The sequence below is a fragment of the Scyliorhinus canicula genome, chromosome 19 (assembly GCF_902713615.1).
Source record: "Scyliorhinus canicula chromosome 19, sScyCan1.1, whole genome shotgun sequence".
NCBI classification, from domain to species: Eukaryota; Metazoa; Chordata; class Chondrichthyes; order Carcharhiniformes; family Scyliorhinidae; genus Scyliorhinus; species Scyliorhinus canicula.
Genome location: NC_052164.1, coordinates 21764232 through 21789519, shown reverse-complemented (window position 1 = coordinate 21789519; position 25288 = coordinate 21764232). Strand labels below are relative to the sequence as shown.

Here is a 25288-nt window from a genome sequence, read left to right as displayed (position 1 = left end):
ACCTGAAGAGTGGCTGGGGCTGTGATGAAGGCCGCTGGCAACCCTCGATTTCTGAACTCCACAGGGGGTGGGGGTGCACTTGTAGCTGGATCTTCCTGATGCAGTGTAATTGAAGAGGTCCATCTTCCAGTCTCAAAGCGTTCCTGGAGAACGCTTGCATTGCATTTTGATGTCAATCTTCTTCCTTCAACAAAATAAAATGCTCAATTTACATTTGAACTGCATTCATGGTTTGTGCTACTATGGAATGCATAATTTATTATTGTCCAATTTAATAGTTGGTTCACTGTGGCTTTGTTCATGGGAAAAATGTTGGTTTGGAGAAATGTTGGTTCATGATCTGCTTGCATCATTTCGAAGAAAGGAACCATTGCAATCTGTACAGAGGACAGAGTTCTCCCATCTGGGATTAAGTCCTATGGCAAGGCTGGGAATGTGGAGAATTTTGTTCTGTGTAGGTTTACAGGAAATCAAGCCACATGTTCCAGCCCCAACAGCATTAATTATCGCCATATTTTGGGTGATGTGGGCACGACGGCACACTTCCAACCATCATAGCTGGATGCCGTGTGCCATGTAGCACAGTGGGGACTGGGCATGGTAGTTAATGGGGGAGGGGGAGGGGGCACGGTAGCACAGTGGTTAGCACAGTTGCTTCACACCTCCAGGCTCCCAGGTTCAATTCCCGGTTTGGGTCACTGTCTGTGCGGAGTCTGCACGTTCTCCCCCGTGTCTTCGTGGGTTTCCTCCGGGTGCTCCGGTTTCCTCCCACAGTCCAAAGATGTGCAGCTTAGGTGGATTGGCCATGATAAATTGACCTTATTGTCCAATAAGTTAGGAGGGGCACTGAGTTATGGGGATAGGGTGTAGTTGTGGGCTTGGGTAGGGTGCTCTTTCTAAGGGCCGGTGCAGACTCGATGGGCAAATGGCCTCCTTCTGCACTGTAAGTCCTATGATTCTGTGAAAGGTGGATCTCCAGGAATGCCTTGAGGCTGGAAGATTGGCCTCTTCAATTACACTGAATCAGGAAGATCCAGCTATAGGTGCATCAATATGCTAATTGACCTACAGTTTCAGTCTTATCTGGGAGTTGCCTTCTCAATACGCATCCAGGCTCTGTGGAGTTCAGAAATTGAGGGTTGCCAGCGGCCTTCATCACGAACTCCAGAGACAGCTCCAGCTACTCTTTAGGTAAGTCCCAACTTCTGGCTGCCATGTTGTTCCAGCCATGTTCTGGACCGGTGTGTTTTTCTGCCGGCATTGGGGAGCATAATGTGTAAGATTCCGGTCAGGCTTTCATCTGCATCTCATTGGTGGGATGCAAATCAATTTGACACTGTCCTTCACTGGGCTTCCCAATCCACCAGGGAGGGCATCAACGGTCAATCCCGTGGGAAATTCACGCCATTGTAAAATCAATTTTCAGACCTCCTGCTAACTTTGTTTTGAGTTTCGCACAAAAGCAGCTGGTCCCACCAACAACAGCCAATGGAGAGCTTCCTTCACTGCCGGAACACATGCTGCTGGGAGAGGGGAGGTGTAGCCATCTGGGATGGCCAATTCCAGAATACAAAATGGATGTTTGCAAAGACTATAGGGAAACATGGACAATGCTAAGAAAGCAGGCAGGCACAGAGCCTGGATGCGTATTGAGAAGGCAACTTACAGATGAGACTGAAACTGTAGGTCAATTAGCATATTGATGGCCCATCTCGGGGAACAAAGGAATAACATTCAAGTAACCGAAACTAAGGCAGACACCCCGGCGCCAGAAAGACACAAACAAAGCAAGGCAAATGGCCACCTAAGACAAGCCCAGCCATCAGGGCACCCACCCCTTTATTGGTCGTGATCAAGATGCGGTCCAATTAATTGGGGCCAAGTTCAAAAGCGCGCGAAGTTCCCTTTGGGTATAAGAAGCCCCCAAGAGAGAATCGCTCTCTTGGACTTGGCTCTTGAAGCGGAGAGGCCTGTCCACCAGCTGCACCAGAAGCAAGTAAGTCCAAGGTCAATGCCCACCATCAGACGGACGACCTTAGCTTTTCTCCTGTTACACCTTCATACCCAACAGCCTCAGATCCGAACAACGGCCATTGTTCCTCTGACTGAGTGGGAACCCGAAGGGGGGAATGAACATCCCCTTTGAATTTTAAATAAGTCTTTGCTGCTGTGTTTTTAATATTTCATAAACCCAAGGTGACCGTTGATAGGAGTAAACGGTGCACGATAACGTTAGATGAGGAGTATCCGATGGGTTATTCCTTAGGAAACTAACTTTTCGCTCCATCGTTTTAGCAAATAGCTTTCAGTAGAAACTGAGGAGACAGTGAAGAGAAATGGACACTTTTGCAATATCTCTTTTTTGCGTCCCATTTCAGGAAACAATTACTTGAGTTGGGAGGAAATTCTCTGTCAAGGGTATCTGCCAGTAGATTTAAGACTGTAATCCAATTCCAAGTGGATGTACATAAAGTGCAGAAATTTCATTGCCGTGGTTTACAACACTTGAGCTCCATAACTGGATTACTAACCGGTAAGTCATTCAGAAATGTCTGTTATCTTGGATACTGTGGCTGGGATGTGTGTTTTCAGACCAAATGCAATCGTGCTTTAAAATTCAGTCTAAACTATGGTATCTTAGTTAGCAGTACACAAATAGTTTTAGCTATTCACGTCCTGATTCAACCTCTCCTAAGCCTTTTTAATTGGTCTCTCTAACTCCCGGCTGCAAAAACTGTAATTTATCCAAGGGAATTTGGCAAATTGGATTCAGAATTGGCTGAGTGGCAGGAAGCAGAGGGTGATGGTCGAGGGGTGTTTTTCTGACTGGAAGCCTGTGTCCATGTTGTGCCGCAGGGATCAGTGTTAAGACCCTTGCTGTTTGTGGTTTATATAAATGATTTAGACATGAATATAAGAGGGTTGATCAGTAAATACGTGGATGGTACAAAAATTGGTGGGGTGGGTAAATAGTGAGGAGGATAGTCTTAGCTTAAAGGAGGATATAGATGGGCTGGTCAGATGGGCTGATCAGTGGCAAATGGAATTCAATCCGGATAAGTGTGCGGTGATGCACCTGGGCAGGGCATTTAAGAAGTATTTAGATGTGCACTTGCAATGCCAAGGCATACGAGGCTATGGGTCATGTGCTGGAAAATGGGTGGTTAATTTTGACCGGTGCAGGACACAATGGGCAGAAGGGCCTTTCCTGTGCTGCAGGCCACTGACTCTGTAATACACATCGCTAATCAAAGCTTCATCTTTTTTGACCACAGGTCTGAGCATAGCATCAGGCAGTGCACTGAGTAATTGGTGGAGGAATTGTACTACACTGTGAGCAGGAATATGAGTGGTGAAGAGAATCAACCTGTTCGTGCATCAGTTACTGAAAAATTCTGGAGTTGTGCGAAAAATTCCCGACATTAGCAGATTCATAGCTGCATTTAGTAATATGGTGAGAATTGCAGAATGTAACATTCCAAACAATTAATTTTAATATTGTTTAGTTCCGCTTGACATGTCACATTATTTATACCGAATGTTGCAAATGCTGATCTTACATTTTCCGTCGTTTTTCTTGCTGTTACCCCACAGTGAAGCGGCTGTGGGAAGGCTTTGGGCAAGACTTACAAATATAGTCCATCTTCTTTGGCGGGCATTTAGATAGGAAAGGCTGCAATCTTTAAGAGATGGCATGGTGGCACAGTGGTTAGCACTGCTACCTCACAACGCCAAGGACCCGGGTTCGATTCCGATCTTGGGGAACTGTCTGTGTGGAGTTTGCACGTTCTCCCCGTGTCTGCGTGGGTTTCCTCCCACAGTCCAAGGACGTGTAGGTTAGGCGGACTGGCCATGATAAACTGCCCCTTCAAATGGGGTTACAAGGCATGGAAAGGATAGTCTTTCGAAGTGTTGGTGCATACTCGATGGGGTGAATGGCCTCTTTTTGCACTATTGGAATTCTATGAGACTAAATTCACGCCAAAAATTTGAATTACTTCAAGGCGTCAGTCATTTAAAATTAATATTTAATTAGCTTTGTGTGGGATTTAAAAAATATTTTAAATCTCTCATATTATTTTGTTGAGTCCAGTGATCGATTGTATCGGTATTAACTTTACATCTGAAGTTGGCATGTGGTGGGTCAAGTAGTAGTACATACTTGAGCCCATGATCTAAGCTAAAATTTCAGTGCAGTACTGTAAGAGCGTTGCACTGTCAATGCTGCTGCGTTTGGATGACCATCCCTGCTCGTATTGATTTAAATGCATGGCATTGTTCAGAACGGGACCGAGAATGATCTCAGTGTGAAGATCAGAGGATAACTTCTGCTCCGGCATATTCCACATAAAGGGAAATACATAATCGGACATTGCTTGGCATGGTTGAGATTCACAGGACGTGAAAATTGTGCAGGCCACTTATTGAGGCCTGAAACAGGCATAATTAATGACAAGCGCATGCGAAAATTTGGAGGTTTGTCCCAAATTGAAGGAAAAGCCTCATCAGGGGCGGGATTCTCCCATCTCGCAGCAGAATCCCCGCACCGTCATAAACGGCGTCACATTTTACGACGGCGTAAGGGGCCCGATCCAACGACATATTCTGGCCTGCAAAAGGGGCCAGCACGGGCGTGCCGCGAAGCGCGGGGGGGTGGGGGGGGGGGCGTGTCGCCATGCCGGCGTAATTCGCGCGAAGACCCAATGAGTCGCTTAAAATGTGCGCGAGTGCCGCAAAGTCACGAGACCGGCAAGATGGACACCCCCCGCCGTGCCGCCCCGAGGTTCTGTGACCCCGACCCTCGAGACGCTGCTGGACGCGGTGGACGATCGGAGGGCGATCCTGTGCTGTCGACGTGGCCGCCGTCACCCTGCCAGCACACTGCGGAGGAATTGGCGTGAGGTAGGCATTGCGGTAAGCGCAGTGGGGCAAACCCCATGGACGTCCGAGCAGTGCAGCAAGAAGATGCACAAGCTGACGAGAGCAGCCAGGGTGAGTACCGAGACGTGCCCCTGGCACCACCCAACCCCTACCAGCCACACAAATGACCACCCCCCCCCCCCCCGCAGGAGTGTTGCCAATCCCCCACTTGACCCTCATGGGCTGCACACACCACTGAGAGCCACCGTGGCTGGTGCCCAGTACTCCCATGCCATTATATAAGCGGTAACTGTGCGGGATGCTGTGTACCGATCAACTCTGATGTTTTGCTGCCCCCCGCCCCCCCAGGAGAAGACCGCCCACAACCACAGGGAGCATGCAAGAACTGGAGGGGGGTCACCTGTACTGCACCCCCTCACAGTACTCGAGCAGAGGGCACTGGACCTCGTTGGTGTAGGCGGGGACCAGGAGGTTGCCCCTTGCCAGATCGGTGGTGCACCAGCAAGTGAGAGTCCCCTGCCTGCCTACACCCCCCTCAACCCAAGCATTCACCCTTACCCCAACCCCCCCCAGCACACACCCTCACCCCCCAGGACACACCCTCACTGCCCCCCAGCACACACCCTCACCCCCAACCCCCCCAGCACACACCCTCTACACCCCAGCACACACCTTAACCCCCCCCAGCACACCCCCCCCACCCTCCCACCCCCCCACAAGCACACCCCATCACCCCTGTCCGCGTGTATGACGATACACGCTGCATTGTGTGTTGCAGGACCTGCCGCAGATCGTCCCGGACTGTCTGGCGCTGCTCGGACCCCACAAGTAGCAGGTCCAGATGCCCCCAGGGACTGACGCCATGGTGGGGAGGGCAGACGGCAACGAAGGCCTTCCTCCATCACAGCAGTCGGACGCACAAAGGACTGAGACCCAGGACAGTGATGAACAGAGGACGGACACCCAGAACAGCGACAGCCCCAAAATGGGTGATGCACGATCAATTGCACGAAAGACTCAGATTGGTACAACTGTGGCTTTATTACAGTCAGATGCATTGTCTCCTGCTGCAGCTGGCGAAATGGCTGATCAGGAGGAGGTCATGCATACTTATACGGCTCCCTGTGGGCGGAGCTAGCCGGCAGTGGCTACCGGCGAACCTGTAGTGCAGGTCCTACCTTACATCCCCTAATACAGGTGTACACAGTGGATCACCACATTCACCCCCTGTTAAAATGAGTCCGACGGGGGTGGCGTGGAACTATATACAGATTTACGAATAATTTACAGAGGGGAGGGGGAAAAAAATATATGTCCATCTTGTAGTCTGGTGCCCATCAGAGGTTAAGTCGGTCCAGTGGTTTGACGGTTCGCTGGGAGCGACGTAGCGGTGGTGGCGATGTCGGTGCTGGCGGTGTTGGCGCCAACGACGTCGGTGCTGGCGGTGTTGGTGCTGGCCAGTAGTTGGATGACTCCGGGAGCATGCCGAAATCTTCCTCGTCCTCTAGCGTGGGCAGGAGAAGGAGGGATGGACCTGGTAGGGCTAATGCTGAGAGCGCCGGGGGAGGGGAAGTGTGTGGGAGTGGAACCTGAGGGAGCCAGGTCCCTGAGTGAGACCGTATCCTGATGGCCATCGGGGAACTCCACATAGGCATTTGGGGGGAACAGGAGTACACTGTCCACCAAGGTGTTCGCTTTGTGCAGTCGGACATGCCTACGCAGTAGAACCGGTCCTGGAGCAGCGAGCCAAGTCGGGAGCGACACCCCGGATGTGGACTTCCAAGGGAAGGCAACAACACGTTCATGGGGTGTGTTACTTGTGGCGGTGCACAGTAGAGACCAGATGGAGTGCAGTGCATCAGGGAGGACCTGCTGCCAGCGAGCGGCTGGGAGGTTTCTGGACCGTAGGGCCAGTTGGACGGCCCTCCAAACTGTCCCGTTCTCCCTCTCTAGCTGTCTGTTTCCCCGGGGATTATAGCTCGTCGTCCTGCTGGAGGCGATACCCCTGCTGAGCAGGAGCTGATGCGGTAGAAGTGCGGCTTGCACTCCACACAGACCTGGCAGTCTCTGGTGACTGTCCGTACTTCCTCGTACTGTACTGTCCAGCAACTACAGACGCAGGTGGAGGAATCCATCCGTGTCCAGGAACAGGGAGTGGTGCTGGTCATGGCTGCCACCCAGGCTGACACCGCAGGCAATAGGTGCAACGGTTTCTGCCATGGGTCAGGTAATGCAAGGCATGGGGCTTCATGTGCATGCATCATCCGTGGCCCAGGACAGGGCCGCCCTCTCACAGGCAGCCATGTGCCAGAGCCAGCTGGACATCTCAGCCGCGCTCCGCAGTCTGGCTGAGTCTCAGCAGGCCATTGCTGAGAGCATCGGCGGCATTGACCAGGCAATGGCTCAGTCTCAGCAGGCCATCGCTGACAGCATCGGCAGCCTCGCCCAGATGCTGGATGGCATTGCTCAAGCACAGAGGGAGGTGGTGCAGTGCCAGACAGGAATGGCCCACTCCCTGAGCTCCATTGCTGCTAACATGCAGACCGTGGTCGATACCGCAGCGGGCCTCCAGGACTGGCAGCGCCAGGTGTCGGGGGTGCCTCGGGGCCTGCCTCCACTCGCACCCTCATCCCATCGAGAGGCCCAGGGGGCACTGGGCACCCCGAGGGAGGAGGAGGTTCCTGGGCCCATCCCGGTGACTCCTGCAAGGGAGGTCCCGGAAAACCGCGGATCCTCGGACTCCCCCCATTCCGTCCCTGGTGCATCTGGTGGGCAGTGGGCAGGACAGGGTGGCACCAAGCCATCCAGCACGCCCACGGAGCAGCTTGACTCGTCCAAGCTGGGCCTCCCCAGGAAATGCACGCCAATAGGGAGCCACGTCGCAGGGCAGGAGTCTCAGCAGTTCGCCTCCACTCCTGCTCTACCATCTGGGGAGACACCGAGACATAGTGGTAGGTCCCGTAAGGCCAGGATGTTTGACACCGAGTAAGTTGGCACGGGTGCAGGGCACAGTATAGTAATGGGGTATGTCACCGTTACAATTAAACTCACTGTTACACCAATGCAAGATGCCTCTGTCCTATGCCCGGTGGCCGCATGGTTGAGAACGGAACTGATTGGCACTGTGCTAGAAGGTGGGTGGAATGGCGAGCCCAGGTGGGTGTAAATATTCCCCCTGTCATACTCGGCACCCCGCCGCCAGCTGCCCAACATGTCCATGGGAGTGTTCGTGATGCGTATAGGGACCACCCACATGGAGGATGTAGCTGTGGCCATGAGTCAGACATTGGCTAACAATTTGGAGTGCACAGCTCATCGCAGAGCAGGTTGTCATCATCTTGCATGGCATTGAACACACCCGCTTCCACAGGCAATTGTGTGACAATATCCTGTTGTGCCGCAGTTGGAGGGTGCTGTGCATGTGGTGGTGTGGAAGGTAATGTAGTCGGGTGGTGTGGGAGGTGAGGATGCTGTGTGGTGAGGTGTGTTGGTACGGTGTTGCCAGTGCCCCTGCTCAGAGGGCCCCTAACGCCCCTAGTTGGTTAAACATGCGGCTGTTAACGCCTCGCATGCGCGCTGACCACCGGTGGTGTCGGGTAGCCTCCCGTCCATAACCCGCCCTATGTCGCGACTGTTGCCCCCCTCGTCCCCATCCTACTCATCTGGAGAGGCATCCCCTCCCACGGCCTCCCCCTCTGCACCCTCCTCCTCCTCCACATCGCCCCTCTGCTGGGCAATATTGTGGAGGACGCAGCAGACAACGATGATGCAGCCGACCCTCTCTGAATGGCACTGGAGGACCCCTCTGGAGCAGGCCAGGCACCTGAAGCACATCTTCAGCAACCCAAAGCACCTCTCAATCACCACCCTGGTTGCTGCATGGGCCTCATTGTAGCGGGTCTCCGCGTCGTTCTGCGGCCTCCTTATAGACATCATCAGCCATGGCCGCAATGGGTAACCCTTGTCACCCAGCAACCAGCCCCTCAGCCGGGGGTGGTGTCCCTCGAACATGGCGGGGATGAACGATTGTGCTATTATGAACGCCACATGTACACTGCCAGGGTACTGCGCGCAGACGTGCATTATCTTCATGCAGTGGTCACAGACCATCTGAATGTACATGGAGTAGGACCCTTTCTGTTCATGAACACGGCCCTGTTCTCCGCAGGAGGCCGCATGGCGATGTGCACCCCATCGATCGCCCCCTGCACCATGGGTATTCCTGCCACGGCAGTGAATCCCGCTGCATGGGCTTTCTGGTGGGCTAGGTCCACTGGGAATTTAATGTAGCGGTCCGCAATGTTGTACAGGGCGTCAGTCACTGCACGGATGCACTGGTGCACCGATGGCTGGGAGATGCTGGAGAGGTCCCCACTCAGCAACTGGAACAACCCTGTCGCATAGAGGTTAAGGGCCTCCGTTACCTTGACAGCCACCGGGAGAGCATGTCTTCCCCCCCCGGCCCACGCTGTGCCAGGCGTGCCATAAGGTGTCAAATATGTGCGACCGTTTCCCGACTCATCCTGGGGATGTAAGAGTGCGGACCGGCCCCTTGCCGCCGATGTATGCCGGCTGATCGGAGGTCTGCCCCTGTGGGGGTGGGGGGGGGGAATGGGGCACCCACGGGGGCACCCACGGGCAAGTCCAGGGGCCGTGAGGACGGACAGCACCCGGGGACGGTGCTCATTAGCCTGGCCGCCGTTCTGATGGCAGTGTCTCTGGCAACGCCCTGCACTGGCATGGTGGCTGGCATGTCATCCACACGCCACCCCGCACCCACCCCCTGCCAAACATGGAGGCCCCGCCCTGCCAACATAGAGGCCACCCCCCAACCCCCCCCCCCCCCCCCAGCATAGCGGCCTGGCCTACCCTACAAGATGGAGGCCCTGCCCCACCAACGTAGAGGCCCGGACCCCACCCCCAGCATAGAGGTCCGGCGCCCCCACAGGATGGAGGCCCCGCCCCGCCAACATAGAGGCCCGCTGCCCCCCTCCAGAGCATGCAGGCCGCACCCCCCCCGCCCCGTCCGCATTCCCATCCATGTCCGTCCCGAGAGTGTCACAAGTGCAATACACCGGCTGCTCACATCTTCTCCCCCTTATTTGCAGGTGTTAATGGCGACGGCGTGACCCACTTCGGCCCACACGGACCGCAGAATCAACAGGACACAGGAGAATCGCGTGACTTGCCCCCTCGGCCGATTCTCCAGGCGGTGCGGCACCATTCACGATTACGCCCTGTGGTGAGCTCCCTATGTTCAGCCGCGGTAACGGCTCGATAATTACAGTCATTGGAAAGGTTGTTCAAACCCCTCACGAGCGACTCTTCATTTTTTCTAGGGGCACTACCACGGGAGTCTCACTTCCGGCGTGGCTGAGGACACCAGGCCCGGTCCTCCGGAGGAAGCACGTCAGGGGGCACAAAACTGACCCCCTTGTTGAAAAGGTGCGCCTCCTCCATTCCAACCCCCAGTATGCATTTGTGGAGTTCCCGGACGGTCGCCAGGACACAGTATCCCTTCGTCTCTTGGCACCCGCTGGACCCAGCTCCCCCCCTACCCCACTGAGGAACCCCTTACCCCGTTCCCTATGCTGCCGCCCTCTCGCGCCTCCGATTCCGCAAACTCACCCCACCGGTTCCACGCACCAGAACCAGCCCGCCCCCAGCACCCCCAGTCTCCGGTCGAGCCAGAGGTGTATAAAGTTCGGACAAGACCGGCCCCGGAGTCTGCCATCGTACCCCAGCTCTCAACACCCACCCAGCCACCGCAAGAGGCTGCAACCCCGGTTCTCCGCAGATTGAAAAGAACAATTTGTCTACTGGACAGACTAACTCTGTGAGCCACCACCCCCGCTGGACTCGATTTTTTTCACAGGGGGTGAATGTGGTGAATGTGATTCACACCGGGTTATAACCTGTATATACATGTGTCTATATTGTAAGTGCAGATGCACTACCTGACCTCCAGGGAGAGTAGCTCTGGGAATGCTTGATAGTTGTACGGGACTTCTCCCTTGGCTCCGCCCAGGACTCCTCCCCCAGAAGCTGCTGTATAAAGATCAGTGCCACAGGGTCAGCCGGCCAGTTCACCGAAAGTTCAACGGCTAACAGGCTGGCTCTGTTGTAAGTATATTAAAACCGCTATTCTAATCCTACAAGCATGTGTCCGTAGAATTGTTGGTTCCAACACGCCCTTCACGCCGGGTGGGAGAATGGCGGGACGACGTCGGACCGGCGCGGCGTGAAAAATTGGCGAGATCGAGGATTCTCCGAGTCGGTGCGGGGACGGAGAATCCCACCCCAGCATTTTCAGGGGAAAACTGTGGTTTCCAATTAGGCGCCCAGAGACAGTTTATCAGTTTGAAGGGCAATTTGGGTCAGGTGTCAGCTGCCTGACTGACAGTGGCCCTCAGGTAGTGGGGGTGGGGGGGCGGAAGAAGGAGGCGAATGGAAGTGGGTTAGACTCAGAGCAGCAGCTGTGATCAGCACTGTAAAGCTGATTATTAATCCCCATTCTCCACACAAAGGGAATTATAAATTGAAAATTACATCTCTTGTAGCATGCCACTGGTCAGGGCATATTAGAAGCCAAAATCTGAATTTACTAGGCCTGATCATTACTGGGAAAGTTACTTAACAAGCATTAGATCCCTCATTAACATATTCCAAGGACTTGATTTTAGGAAACCACTAAAGACGTAAGCGCCAATATGAGGACAGAAGTTGTAGCTGCCCTTTGGAGTGCCTTGTAAAATTGAATTTTCCTGTCCTAGATTTTCAGCTGACATTTGGGGACAATGTGGACCAACTTCTCCCCCATTTACTATTATTTTGATGTATAGTTAATTGCTATCAAAATTGGTGTTCATAAATAAGAAACAATCAATTTTCAGTGTGCTTATTGGAAAAAAGCATTAGTCGACTGAACTATTTATTTTTCATGTTATTGAAACTGCTTGAGAGTAAAATAGAGAAAACCAACTCCTGTCAGACTTAATTTCATAAACTATGGCAGTAACTCCAAAGGAATTTACTGCAATAGGTTTATGTGTGTGGGCATCACTTTGTATTTACAATGCTTTTAAGTTTCTCCAACAGTCGGCTGCCTAGCCCTCTACACAAATTTACCTGCCAATGGAAATTTAGATTTAGGCCCCTTTCTCTCTGGAATAGAGATCAACTGTCCTGGATTTTACAGATTTGTTCCGTCATTGAGACTCTCGTCTCATGCCCCAGGATGCACGTTGCCAGGACGCTGGTTTTTCACTTATTTCAGGCATTAGATTTTGTGCATGTGCAGTAGTTATCAAAGAATTTACAGTGTAGAAGGAGGTCATTTGGCCCATCGAGTCTGCACCAGCTCTTGGAAAGAGCACCCTACCCAAGGTCAACACCTGCACCCTATCCCCATAACCCAGTAACCCCACCCAACACTGAGCGCAATTTTGGACACTAAGGGCAATTTATCATGGCCAATCCACCTAACCTGCACATCTTTAGACTGTGGGAGGAAACCGGAGCACCCGGAGGAAACCCACGCAGACACGGGGGAGAATGTGCAGACTCCGCACAGACAGTGACCCAAGCCGGAATCGAACCTGGGACCCTGGAGCTTTGAAGCAATTGTGCTATCCACAACGCTTCTGTGCTGCCCTAGTCGTCTGCGTTTGCACAGTTCTGGCGGCATAATGGTATATGACAGCCGCTGGCATCACATCATCACCACCCTGGTCACACAGATTTGCCAGCAACCCACTGGTCCCTCATACGATCCCACACACCAAAGTGCTCCTTGTCATGATATCCACTCATGTATATCATGAAATGCAGACAGGCAGTAATTGACACACAGGATAACCAATGAACACACACGACACAGAACAACCAATCACCAGACAGGACACCATCACTATAAAGCCCACAGGGCATTAAGGCTCTCCCTCTCTCACAGGACACGGTCAGGGAGATAGTCACAGTGCACAGGCCAATTAACATCATCACCATGTGCTAGAGAGCTAGTCTGGTCAAGCTAGTCTGGACAAGCCAGTAGGAGGTTATCAGTTAGGTTAATAGAGTGTCAACCCACAGCAGATTATGTACAGCAATCAACAGGTTCACTAAAACAATGTTGGACCATCTCCTATGTCAGAAGCCTGTTTCTCGTTTTACTGCATCCAGTTGCAGTCGATGTTAGACCAGCACAGATAACACATCACTCCTTAATCTTTTTCTCATGAGAATTTGTCACCCTGCTGAAGAGTGTGGAGACAGGGAACTTTCCCAAGAGTCGAGAAGAGGAAAACTAAAAGGCATCAATAAAAGACAGTCAGTGGGACATGGTAGCGCAGTAGCATGTGTCACTGGATCAGGAATCCAGAGGCCCAGGGTTTGAATCCCACTGTGGCAGATGGTGAAATTTTAATTCTACAAAGTTATGGAATTTTTAAAAAGTCCAGTGATGACCATGGAATCATTATCGATTTGTCACAAAAACCCATCTGAGTCACTACTGAGGTTTAGGGAAGGAAATCTGCCACCCTCACCTATATGTGACTCCAGATCCACAATAATGTGGTTGACTCTTAGGTGGCCTCTGAAACGGACAAGTCAAGGGTAATTAGGGATGTTTTTAACCCATCTCTTTAACTTCAGAGGTTTTGTATCAATATGCAAACAAATCCAAAAGACCCAAAACATTTTAATCACAGTCTAGACTCCTAGGCATCAACAAAGCATTAGTGAACAATTTTGTCTTTCTTAACACACAAATATATGTAAAAGGTCGACTCAAAAATGATACATTTTTCAAAACAGGGGCGGCATTCTCCCCTACCCGCGTGACGGAGGGTCCCGGAGTAGGGGAGTGGCGCCAACCACTCAGGGGTCAGGCCTCCCCAAAGGTGGGAATTCTCCCCACCTTTGGGGGCCAGCCCCGTGCCGGAGCGGTTGCCACCAGAAGACCGGCGCCAAAAACCGGCGCCCCCGGCAGCGGGGCTGGCCGAAAGGCTTTCGGCGGTCCGCACATGCGCCGGCAGTGACGTCAGCGGCAGCTGGCCGCTGACGTCACTGCCGGCGCATGCGCGACGTGGGGTTCTCTTCCGCTTCCGCCATGGCGGAGGCCGTGGCGGACGCGGAAGAAACTAGTGCAGCCAGGGCACTGGCCACCGTGGGGGCACCCCCCCGGGGTTTGATCGCCCCCCGCCCCCCCCAGGACCCCGGGGCCTGCTCGCGCCGCTGTGCCCGCCGTTCCAGAGGTGGTTTAAACCTCGGAGGCGGAATAGGCCTCCCAGCGGCGGGACTTCGGCCCATCCGGGCCGGAGAATCACCGCAGGGGCCTCGCCGATCGGAGTGGCGAAATTCCTGCCCCCGCCACTTCCCGGGTGGCGGAGAATCTCTGCCACGGCAGGGGCGGGATTTTAGGCGGCCCCAGGCGATTCTCCGACCCTGCTGGGGGTCGGAGAATTTTGCCCCAGGTCTGTGTTTTCCACTTAATTCTAAGTAGTATTGGGTCTAGGCAAGGTCACAGTTATTTTATTACTTTGAGTCAGAACTGTGCAGGAGTGTTTGAACAGCACAACTAGTTTCCATGAATACAATATAAGAACTGTTTGTCACATGGCTAGCCATATGTTCCTGCTTGTACAAAGTCCAAACGGGGACAAATGACAAAAGCAATGTTTACAGCTATAATGTGTCAATATTCATTCTGCAAAATTGCTAATGGGGGGTTCAGTATCTATTCAACGCTTTTTTGGCCAAGAACATTGTTTGGTTTCCAAGAGAGGTCACCAGCTGTAGTTGTTTTTGCTTTCTCGCCTTTATAAGGAGTCACAACACAGCAGTATGTCAGGCATGGTCCACAGCATGGCCACCACTAATCAGGCTGCATTGTTTTTCACCACTCAATCCCTCCCACCCACCCCTGACCAGTCCTGGCAGTGCTATGGTTTGACAGACTATGATCATGCCAATTGTTGCAACAACAAAACATTGCTCTGAGAAAAAATATTGGAAATAAATATGTTCAAACGTGTTTGAGCACCAGCTAATGTACGCCATCCATTTTTGAATTGGATGGTCCAATTTCAAGTCAGGTTGCCCGATAACACTACTTAAAAATGGATTGTGAAAGTCCAGTGGTAAACTGGGTAGGAAATTGGTCTACTACTCACAAGTAGAGTGAATGGGCTGGATTCTCTGATTTTGAGGCTCTGTCCTGACGCCGGTGGTGGAACGGTGGTGTTTTGCAACCGACAATTTTGCACAAAACGGCCACCGATCCTCCGTTTGGCTGGGGGCTAGCAGCCAAGCAGCATAGAGCACCCGGCTCTAGCTGCCGATACGGCCCGGAGAATTGCCGGATCCGTGGCCGCGCATACGCATGGCGGCATCCTGCAGCGACCGCACCGTGCAATTTGGCACCGGCCCCATGCAGAACCAGCCTGCAAAATAGTGCCTCCCCTTTGGCTGGATCGCGAGCCCCGATTGGCCCGCCCCTGACTGTGGCGGTGCTGGACTGAGTCCACAGCCGCCACACCGTGTTCCCGGAAGGTAAGGCCGTGAGAGACCCACTCCGTTAGGGAACCCGGCCAGTCGGGGGCGGGGCATCAGGGGGTGGGCCTCAGGCAGTGTGTGGCATACCCTTTGGAAAGGGCGGGGCATCGTGAAAGCGTCACCGCCCCGATTTCGTCGGAAACCGGTATTCTCCGGCTGATCGCCGAACGCTATTTCGGCGTCGGTAACCGGAGAATCCCACCCAATATATTTCTAGGCCGTTATTCTCCGTCCGATCACGCCACCGGGAGTATCCTGTCCCGCCGCAGTGGATGGAGTTGAGGTTGAGCCCCAAATACTCCATTCTCACTGGCATTGGCAGCGGGGTGAACTCGAAATCAGAGAAATCCCGGATCTATTCCTGGATTCTGATATTGGGGGCGAGATTCTCCAGCCTCTCCGCCGCGTGTGTCTTGGCAGCGGGAAGTGGCACGCCTTTCACTGGCAGCGGGATTCTCTGCTTGCGCCGCTGTCAGTGGGAATTCCCATTATAGCCACCCCACACTGCCGGGAATCCCACGGGTGAGGGCGCTCTACGGCGGGACCAGAGAATCCCGCCACCAGCGAACGGCCGGAGAATCCCAGCCATTTTCCTAGCTGTTATGAAGTAGATTAACTTTGTATAAATCAGCCTATACAAAGTCAAATAGGGGATAAACCCTGCCTTTAAAATATCGTTACACTGGGATGTGTTTCAGTCCCAAGTCCCACCTGGCCTCATTCCCTGTTCAATACAGAATTGGCTAACGGTAGTAAAAACACACAGATTAAATTGACATACCTACAGATACACGTGTTGCTTCTTGATTGTTCACCTTTAAAAAAATATATTATACCCTACTCCCTCACAAAAGCACTCAACACAACCAAAATAAACAGAGATATTACAGAGATGTTCTGCTCATCAGGTTGTCAGTGACCATAACGATTACCACTTACTTCAGTCTTCTTTCAAATAATCTCATACGACACTGAATGCCCTGAACTGCAATCACTGTGAGCTTGATGATATACTACTATCTGACATTTATCTCTCTTTTGACAATATATTACATCTGTCTTTAGGATCTGCTGTGCTCGGATCAATTTGAAATTTACTGCGTTACGGAGGGATGACCTTACTATCAGGAGCGCTGCCCTTCAGATGAACCGTTAATCAAGCTCCTGTTTGGTGTCTCATGTGGATCATAGAACCCTAACAGTGCAGAAGGAGGCCATTCAGCCCATTTTACACCACCCTTTGCAAGAGCACCCTACTTAGGCCCAGCCCTCCCATCCTATTCCTGCAACCCCACTCTAAGGGGCAATTGAGCCAGGCCAATCCGCCTAACCTGCACATCTTTGGATGTAAGAAATCTGAAGACACCATTCAAAACCGAGCAGAACAGGCCTCCTGGTTATTTGGCCAATGTCTATTCCTCAAGCATCATCACTCAAAACAGGTTGCTGGTTTTTTAACTTATGGCTGCTTAAGGAATCTTGCTGTACGCAAGCTTGCTGCTGCATTTTGCTACAGTACAATTGTGACTAGACTTCTAATGTACTTTCTCAGCTACAAAATGCATTGGAATGTCTCGAGCTTGTAAAACACACTACGTAATTGGAGTTCTTCCTTTGCTTCATCTATATACACACACACGTACGAGCAGAAGTAGGCCACCCGGCCCATTGAGTCTTCTCCACCAATCAATTAGATCATAGCTGATCTGATATAATCTTCAACTCCACTTTCCTGCTTTATCCTCATAACTCTTGATTCCCTTACTGAATAAAAATCTGTCTCTTTCAGCCTTGAACATACTTAACAATCAGGCTCTGCAGCTCTCTGCGGTAAAGAATTCCACAGATTCACTACTCTCTGAGAAGAAATTCCTCCTCATCTCTGTCTTAAATGGATGACCCCCTTACTCTTCAATTATGCTTTCTTGTACGAGAGCCTCCCACAAAGGGAAGCAATCTCTCAGCACCTATTCTGAGAGTCAAGCCCCCTGAGGATGCTATATGCCTCAATAAGGTCACCTCTCATTCTTCTGAACTCTAATGAGTACAGGCCCAACATACTTAACCTCTCCTCATAAGAAAATCCCTCCATACCCAGGATCAATCAAGTGGACTTTCTCTGCCTCCAATGCCAGTCCAAAGATTTGCAAGTTAGGTGGACTGGCCATCCTAAATTGTCCCTTTGTATCCAAAATAAGTGCTGGTTAGGTGGAGTTATGGGGTTATGGAGATAGGGTGCGGGTGGGCTTAGATAGTGTGCTCTCTCAGAGGATCGGTGGAGACTTGATGGGCCGAATGGACTCCTTCTGCAGTGTAGTGCAGAGATTCTATGATTCCATATCTTCCCTTAGATAAGGGTCCCAAAACTGTTCCCAGCTTTGACAAAGGGTCGTTTGGACTCGAAATGTGAGCTCTTTTCTCTCCCCCCAGATGCTGCCAGACCTGCTGAGATTTCCCAGCATTTTCTTCTTGGTTTCAGATTCCAGCATCCACAGTAATTTGCTTTTATTATTATACGGTTTAACTAGTCCCTTGTACAGTTTTAGCAGGACTTCCCTACTTTTATACTCCATTCCCTTTGAAATAAAGGCCAACGTTCCATTTGCCTTCCCAATTAGCTGCTGAACTTGCACGCTAGGTATCTATGATTTATGCACGAGGACCCCCAAATCTCCCTGTTGCAGTTTTCTGAAGTCTTTCTGCATTTAAATAAAATTCAACCCCTTTATTCTTCCCACCAAAGTGCATAACTTCACATTTTCCTACGTGATAGTCCATCTGCCAAGTTTTTGCTCACTCACCTAACCTGTCTAGGCCCCTCTGTATACTCTGGGTTTTGGGGCTCTAAGTACATTCCAGCTTTTAGGGCTCTGGGATTTGGGGATTCTGGGTTTTGGGGCTGCAGGTTTCACTCCTGGCTTTGGGGCTTTGTGTTTTACTCCAGGTTTGGGGGTCTGGGTGTCATCCCAGCTTTCATTTCCATTTGATTAAAAATTCCATCAAAAGAAATTAATTGAAAATTGATTTGATGCATTGCAAATTAATCTGATTCAGGAACTTAGTTGCTTAAAGTTGACGAGCATTATGTGAGCTGCTAGATTAATCGTGACAATTTCCCTTCTGTATTGCAGAGCATTATGAGGTTAATTTTGACCTCTAGTGCATTAACAAAGAATTTGCATTTATTGAGCATCTTTTCTGACTGTAAGACCTCACAAAGTGCAAAACAATTGATCAACAGCCTTTGAAGTGTAATTATTGTAGGCGGTGAACAGCCAGTTTGTGCGTAGATCAGGGGCGGGATTCTCTGGGCGGGATTCTCTGATCCTGAGGCTAAGTGGTGACGCCATCGGAAACGCCGTCGTGTTTTTCGACAGCGTCAACACGGCCCCAGGATCTGCAATTCTGGCCCAGCTGCTCCAGCTGCTAATCCGGCCGGGGAATGGGCGCTGGGGGATGCGCGCATACGCTGTGGGTCTGGCGCGAACCTGCCCATTCGCAGTCCCACCGGCACGATTTCCGCGCATGCGCGGTGTCTCCCTTGACTGCGCCGGCCTCGACGCACCATGGCGCAAGAGTACAGGGGCCAGCGCGGAGGAAAGGAGGCCGGGAGATAGAGAGGTCGGCCCGTCGATCGGTGCCCTACCCCCTCCCCCCACCAGAGGCCGCCACTGGACCCTTCAACGCCGAGGTCCCGCCGGCTGTGAGCAGGTGTGGACGGTGCTGGCGGGAATCTGCATTTCCACGATGGCCACTCAGCCTGAGAATCGGCGGGCCGGCCGTGTGGAGCAGCCTGCGACCGGCGCCGCGACAACCACGCCAGCGCCAATGCCGCTGATTCTCCGCTCTGCAGAGAATCGCGTGCCGGCGTCGGGGCGGCATGGCGCAATTCCCGCTGGTCGCAGGGATTCTCGGGCCTGGCCCGAGGCTGAGAGAATCCCACCCTCTGTTTCAGAGACTTTCGGCTGGATTCTCCGATTTTGAGGCTATGTCCAGAGGAAGTGTCCGGTTTTGCAATGAAAAAAATCAGTGGCGCCCCCACACCGATGCTCCGCATACTGGGAGGCTAGTAGCCATGCCACATGAAACTCCCACCGTTCCCGACATGAACGGTCAGAGAATTGCTGGGTCTGTGGACACGCCCTCACCACCCCCAGAACACCCTACCAGTCTCCCCAGCCCTCTCTGAAGCCCCCCTGCCAGCAGCATGGCCCCCCACCTGCTGTGACGGTGGTCGACACAGTCCGCAGCCGCCATGACGGGTTTATGACCACACGCGACCCGCGCGGTCAGGAACTCGGCCCATCGGGGAGGAGCATCGGGGAAAGGGCCTCAAAGCGACGCGCTGACGCCATCGCAACGGCGTGCGGTGCCTGCTTTGATGATGCCGATTTGGAGGGGGTGGAGTTTCCGGTAAACTGCACCAGCCCCAATTCGGTCACAAACGGGGATTCGCCACCCGATTGCCAAATACGATTTTGGCGTCGGACAATGGAGAATCCCGCCCTCAATGCTCCCGCCAGTGGGGAATCAGAACATTTCTGTGCTACTGCTTGGAGAGCTGGGGAAGCACAATTCTATTCATGCAAATGGGCGCCGCCATCTTCATCCCCCACCGCCATGTGCGTTCCATGGGCGCCGCCATTTTGTCCCGACCGCACAACGTGCGCTCCATGGGCGCCGCCATTTTGTCCGCCGCCATCTTCTCCCACACAGGTATCCAGACGCCGCCATTTTGTCCTCCCCGGGACGGGGCCACGGGACACGGGTCGCTACCGCACCTCATCGGACTCATCTGACTCGACTGCTGATCGCCCGCTACTCGCCTCCGTTACGCTCGACCAGTCGCGTCCTTGCAACCTGGCACCCTCTTCCACATCGGTGCGGGTCAACGGCCATGTGACCTCCTGCCTCATCGACTCCGGGAGCACCGAGAGCTTCGTCCACCCAGACACGGTAAGGCGCTATCCCTTGCGGTCCATCCCGCCAACCGGCAGATCTCTCTCACCTCCGGTTCCCATTCTGTCCCGATCCAGGGTTTCTGTCTGGTTAAACTTACTGTACAGGGTGTGGAATTCGACCGTTTCCGTCTGTACATTCTCCCCAATCTCTGCGCGTCATTCTTACTAGGCCTGGATTTCCAGTGCAATCTCCAGAGCCTCACCCTCAAATTCGGTGGACCCCTACCTCCCCTCACCGTTTGAGGCCTCACGACCCTCAAGGTAAAGCCTCTCTCACTCTTTGCCAATCTGACCACAGATTGCAAGCCGTTGCCACCAGGAGCACACGGTACAGCACCCAGGACAAGGCCTTCATCAGGTCCGAAGTCCAGCGGCTGCTTCGGGAGGGTATCATCGAGGTTAGCAACAGCTCTTGGAGAGCCCAGGTGGTAGTGGTTAAGACCGGGGAGAAGCACAGGATGGTCGTGGACTATAGCCAGACCATCAACCGGTACACGCAGCTCGACGCGTACCCCCTCCCCCGCATTTCTGATATGGTCAATCAGATTGCACAGTACCGGGTCTTCTCTACTATCGACCTGAAATCCGCCTACCACCAGCTCCTCATCCGTAAATCGGACCGTCCCTACACTGCCTTTGAGGCAGACGGTCGTCTGTACCAATTTCTTAGGGTCCCCTTCGGTGTCACAAATGGAGTCTCGGTATTTCAACGAGAAATGGACCGAATGATTGACCGGTACGGACTGCAGGCCTCCTTCCCGTACCTCGACAATGCCACCATCTGCGGCCATGACCAGCAGGACCATGACGCCAACCTTTCTAAATTCCTCCACACCGCATCTCTCCTTAATCTCACGTACAACAAGGAGAAGTGCATGTTCCGCACAGACCGCTTAGCCATCCTCGGCTACGTAGTCCAAAACGGACTACTGGGGCCCGATCCTGACTGCATGCGCCCCCTCATGGAGCTTCCACTCCCCCACTGCCCCAAGGCCCTCAAACGCTGCCTGGGGTTCTTTTCTTATTACACCCAGTGGGTCCCACAATACGCGGACAAGGCCCGCCCACTTATCCAGTCCACACATTTTCCCCCTCTCGGCCGAGGCACAACAGGCCTTCGCCCGCATTCGATCTGACATAGCCAAGGCCGGGATGCACGCAGTAGATGAGACACTGCCTTTCCAAGTAGAAAGCGACGCTTCAGGTGTTGCACTTGCCGCCACGCTGAATCAGGCAGGCAGACCCATGGCATTCTTTTCACGCACCCTCCACGCCTCCGAAATTCGACATTCCTCTGTTGAAAATGAGGCCCAGGCAATCGTTGAAGCGGTGCGTCACTGGAGGCATTACCTGGCCGGCAGGAGATTCACTCTCCTCACTGACCAACGGTCGGTAGCCTTCATGTTCAACAACACGCAGCGGTGGAGAATCGAGCTCTCCACCTTTAACTACGAGATCTTGTATCGCCCCGGCAAGCTCAACGAGCCCCCAGACGCCCTCTCCCGAGGTACATGTGCCAGCACACAAGTGAACCAGCTCCGTGCCTTGCACGAGAGCCTTTGCCATCCAGGGGTCATTCACTTGTACCATCTAATCAAAGCCCGCAATCTGCCCTACTCCGTCGAGGAAGTACGGACAGTAACCAGAGACTGCCAGGTCTGTGCCGAGTGCAAGCCGCACTTCTACCGACCAGATCGCGCGCGCCTGGTGAAGGCATCCCGCCCCTTTGAACGCCTCAGCGTGGACTTCAAAGGGCCCCTCCCCTCCACCGACCGCAACACCTACATCCTTAGTGTGGTCGATGAATTTTCTAGGTTCCCCTTCGCCATCCCATGCCCGGATATGACATCTGACACCGTCATCAAGGCCCTGGATTCCATTTTCGCCCTGTTCGGTTTCCCCGACTACATCCACAGTGACAGGGGATCCTCATTCATGAGCGATGAGCTGCGTCATTTCCTGCTCAGCAGGGGTATCGCCTCCAGCAGGACGACCAGCTACAACCCCCGGGGAAACGGGCAGTTAGAGAGGGAGAACAGGACGGTATGGAGGGCCATCCAGCTGGCCCGACGGTCCAGGAACCTCCCAGCCGCTCGCTGGCAGCAGGTCCTCCCTGACGCGCTCCATTCCATTCGATCATTGCTGTGCACCGCAACTAACAGTACACCCCATGAACGTGTTTTTGCCTTCCCTAGGAAGTCCACATCCGGGGTGTCGCTCCCGACGTGGCCCACGACTCCGGGCCCAGTCCTTCTCCGTAGGCATGTCCGGCACCACAAGGCGCAACTCCTGGTGGACAAAGTACGCCTTCTCCACGCCAACCCTCAGTATGCCTACGTGGAGTTCCCCGACGGCCGCCACGACACAGTCTCGCTCCGGGACCTGGCTCCCTCAGGTGCCGATCCCATGCCCACGCCCATTTTTCCCCCCGCGCCACCCTCTTTTTCCCCGGCGCCTCCCTATCTGTCCCCACCAGGTCCATCCCTCGTACCCCTGCCCACACTGGAGGACACGGAAGATTTCGGCTCGCTCTCAGAGTCATCCCGCCAGCAGCCAGCACCAACTCCGCCCCAGCACCTTCACCGACGTCGCCACCACAGCTACGCCGATCATAGCGGAACATTCGACCGCCGGTTCGGCTCAACCTGTAACCTGCTGACCGGATGGACTCTTGGTTTTCTTTGTTTGGACCCTTTTGTAAATATTTCATCCTTTGTATCATAGTTATACGTCACCCCCCGCCGGACTCATTTTTACAGGGGGTGAATGTGGTGATAACCACTGTAGATAGGCGTACTTGCAGTAGGGGGATGTATCGCTGTACCTGTAATACAGATTCCTCCGGTAAGCCCCTGCCGGCTAGCTCCGCCCACAGGGAGTTTGTGTATAAATATGCGTGTGAGTCACTCAGACCCTAGTCTACAGTTGCAGCCGGAGGAATAGCATCACACAGCAATAAAGCCTCGATTGAACTTGTCTCTCGTCTTTGACTGCAATTGTTAGCGCCACATTTCCATTGTATGTTAACCTTTCCACTATGTACTAACCCTTGTGTGAATCCTTGCCATCATTTGCTAACCCTTGTTCCTTAATCCTTTTTCCAGATGACTGGGTAACTCTGAACCTGCAGCCACAAATATGGAAGTGTGACAATCTTCCTGCAGATAGACCAGCACTCCTCTCTAAGCACCATCATTGAAACTGATACCCTGTGTGGTGTATAATTAATGCACTGAAATGGCCTTGTGAGATGGAGCAGGTACAAGTGACGAGGCAGCTTGGAAATAGTTTGAAGGAGGGCGAGAACATATCCTACCTCTGCTGAAGAGGACAGTGATATATAAATGGAGGGAGATAATCGCTCATTTATTGCTGGAAGTCATACTTGTTCCAATTTTTGCACTGGCCACAATTCAGGCAAATAGATTTTCTGTCGGAAACCAAACGGGGGCCTCATTAATACAGCAAATCATGATCAAATTACGCTGTTAGGACCACATGCCCATCTCACCTCTCTCCCTGTTGTTACAATCAGTTGCCCAATCCACAAACAAAGCATGAGTCACAAAAACTGGGAGCCAGCTATTTAAAAAAAAAATGGACCCTGGCAGTGAATGAAAGCTGGAACATGGTCTAGTACTCAATTTTTGTCAGGTCAACTTTATCACCTCTTGGTCTACTTATAACAACATAAGAAATGGGAGCAGGATGACCTCCTGTTTTCTCCTATATTCTACTTGATGTTTTGCTCTCTCTACAAATCATTTCTTTTCGACTTATCGTGATTCAGGAAACCCCAGGAAAATTAGATGCCTGGGTTTGTTTTCTCTTGGTCACTGGAGATCTATGTGTTTTTATTGACAATGCTGTCCCCATTATTGAGTTAGGCAGGTCATTGAAAATCAATCTTACTGCAGTTCTTTCAAAAATAGCAGAAGTGACATTCATTAGCACAGAGGAAACATATAATAATTCCTCTATTAAAGCAGATTGCCTTCCAGTTGAGTTGCAAGGTTGTGATTTTCAATATATTCCAGAATGCTAACCTAGTTTAAGTCCAAGACAAAGATAATATAATTTCAGGATGACTGAAAATCATATTTTGATATCTAATTTTGAGAAACTTCCATGGTTGCTTGTTAAATCCACTGTAAGAAACGTTACGTGAATTACTGAGGCTGCACAAAACTGTGTAAATACAGATGCAGCCATCTGTGGACAAACATAATGGAAACATGGCGATTCTCTCTAATTATTCACACATTACTGATACGAGTTTACTTTGACAGAATGTGATCTTTCACGCACAGATATAGTGAGGCAGCTTGAAAGGCAATACAGCCTAGGATAATTTGATTCAGTGACCAAGCACAACGCATACCCATTTTACACAGACTGACAGCATGAAGCCTATCAATTCCTGAAAATGTCTTCTTCTCTCACATGTGAATACTGGATGATCAGAGCCGTGTGGTTCGAATTTGAAAAGACTGTTTCACAATAGCACTTATGCTAGATATGGGGTGCGATTCTCTGCTCCCCACGCCGCGTGGGAGAATCGCGGGAGGGCCCCCCGACTAATTTCACGACCCCCTGGCGCCCCCCGCGATTCTCCCACACTCCACTCGGAAGAATCGCCGCTCGCCGTTTTTCACGGCGGCCCGCGATTCTCCGACCCGGATGGGCCGAGCGGCCTGCCGTTCACGACCGGTTCACGACGGCGGCAACCACACCTGGTCGCTGCCGTCGTGAAAACTCCGTGAGATGCCCGTTTGGGGCTTGTAGGGGACCTGGTTGGGAATGAGCACCACGACTGTGCTCGGGAGGGGACAGGCCCACGATCGGTGCCCACTGATCGTCGGGCCGGCGTCTCAATCGGACGCACTATTTCC

At 52.5% G+C, this 25288-nt stretch overlaps 1 long non-coding RNA gene across 1 annotated transcript; it reads left to right on the top strand.

The window, feature by feature from the left end:
* Positions 1 to 2388: 2388 nt before the first annotated feature.
* Positions 2389 to 23629, top strand: LOC119954530. Its single transcript, XR_005458256.1, has 3 exons — positions 2389 to 2533; positions 3276 to 3454; positions 23501 to 23629. It is a non-coding gene; the product is annotated as an uncharacterized LOC119954530 (long non-coding RNA).
* Positions 23630 to 25288: the final 1659 nt, after the last annotated feature.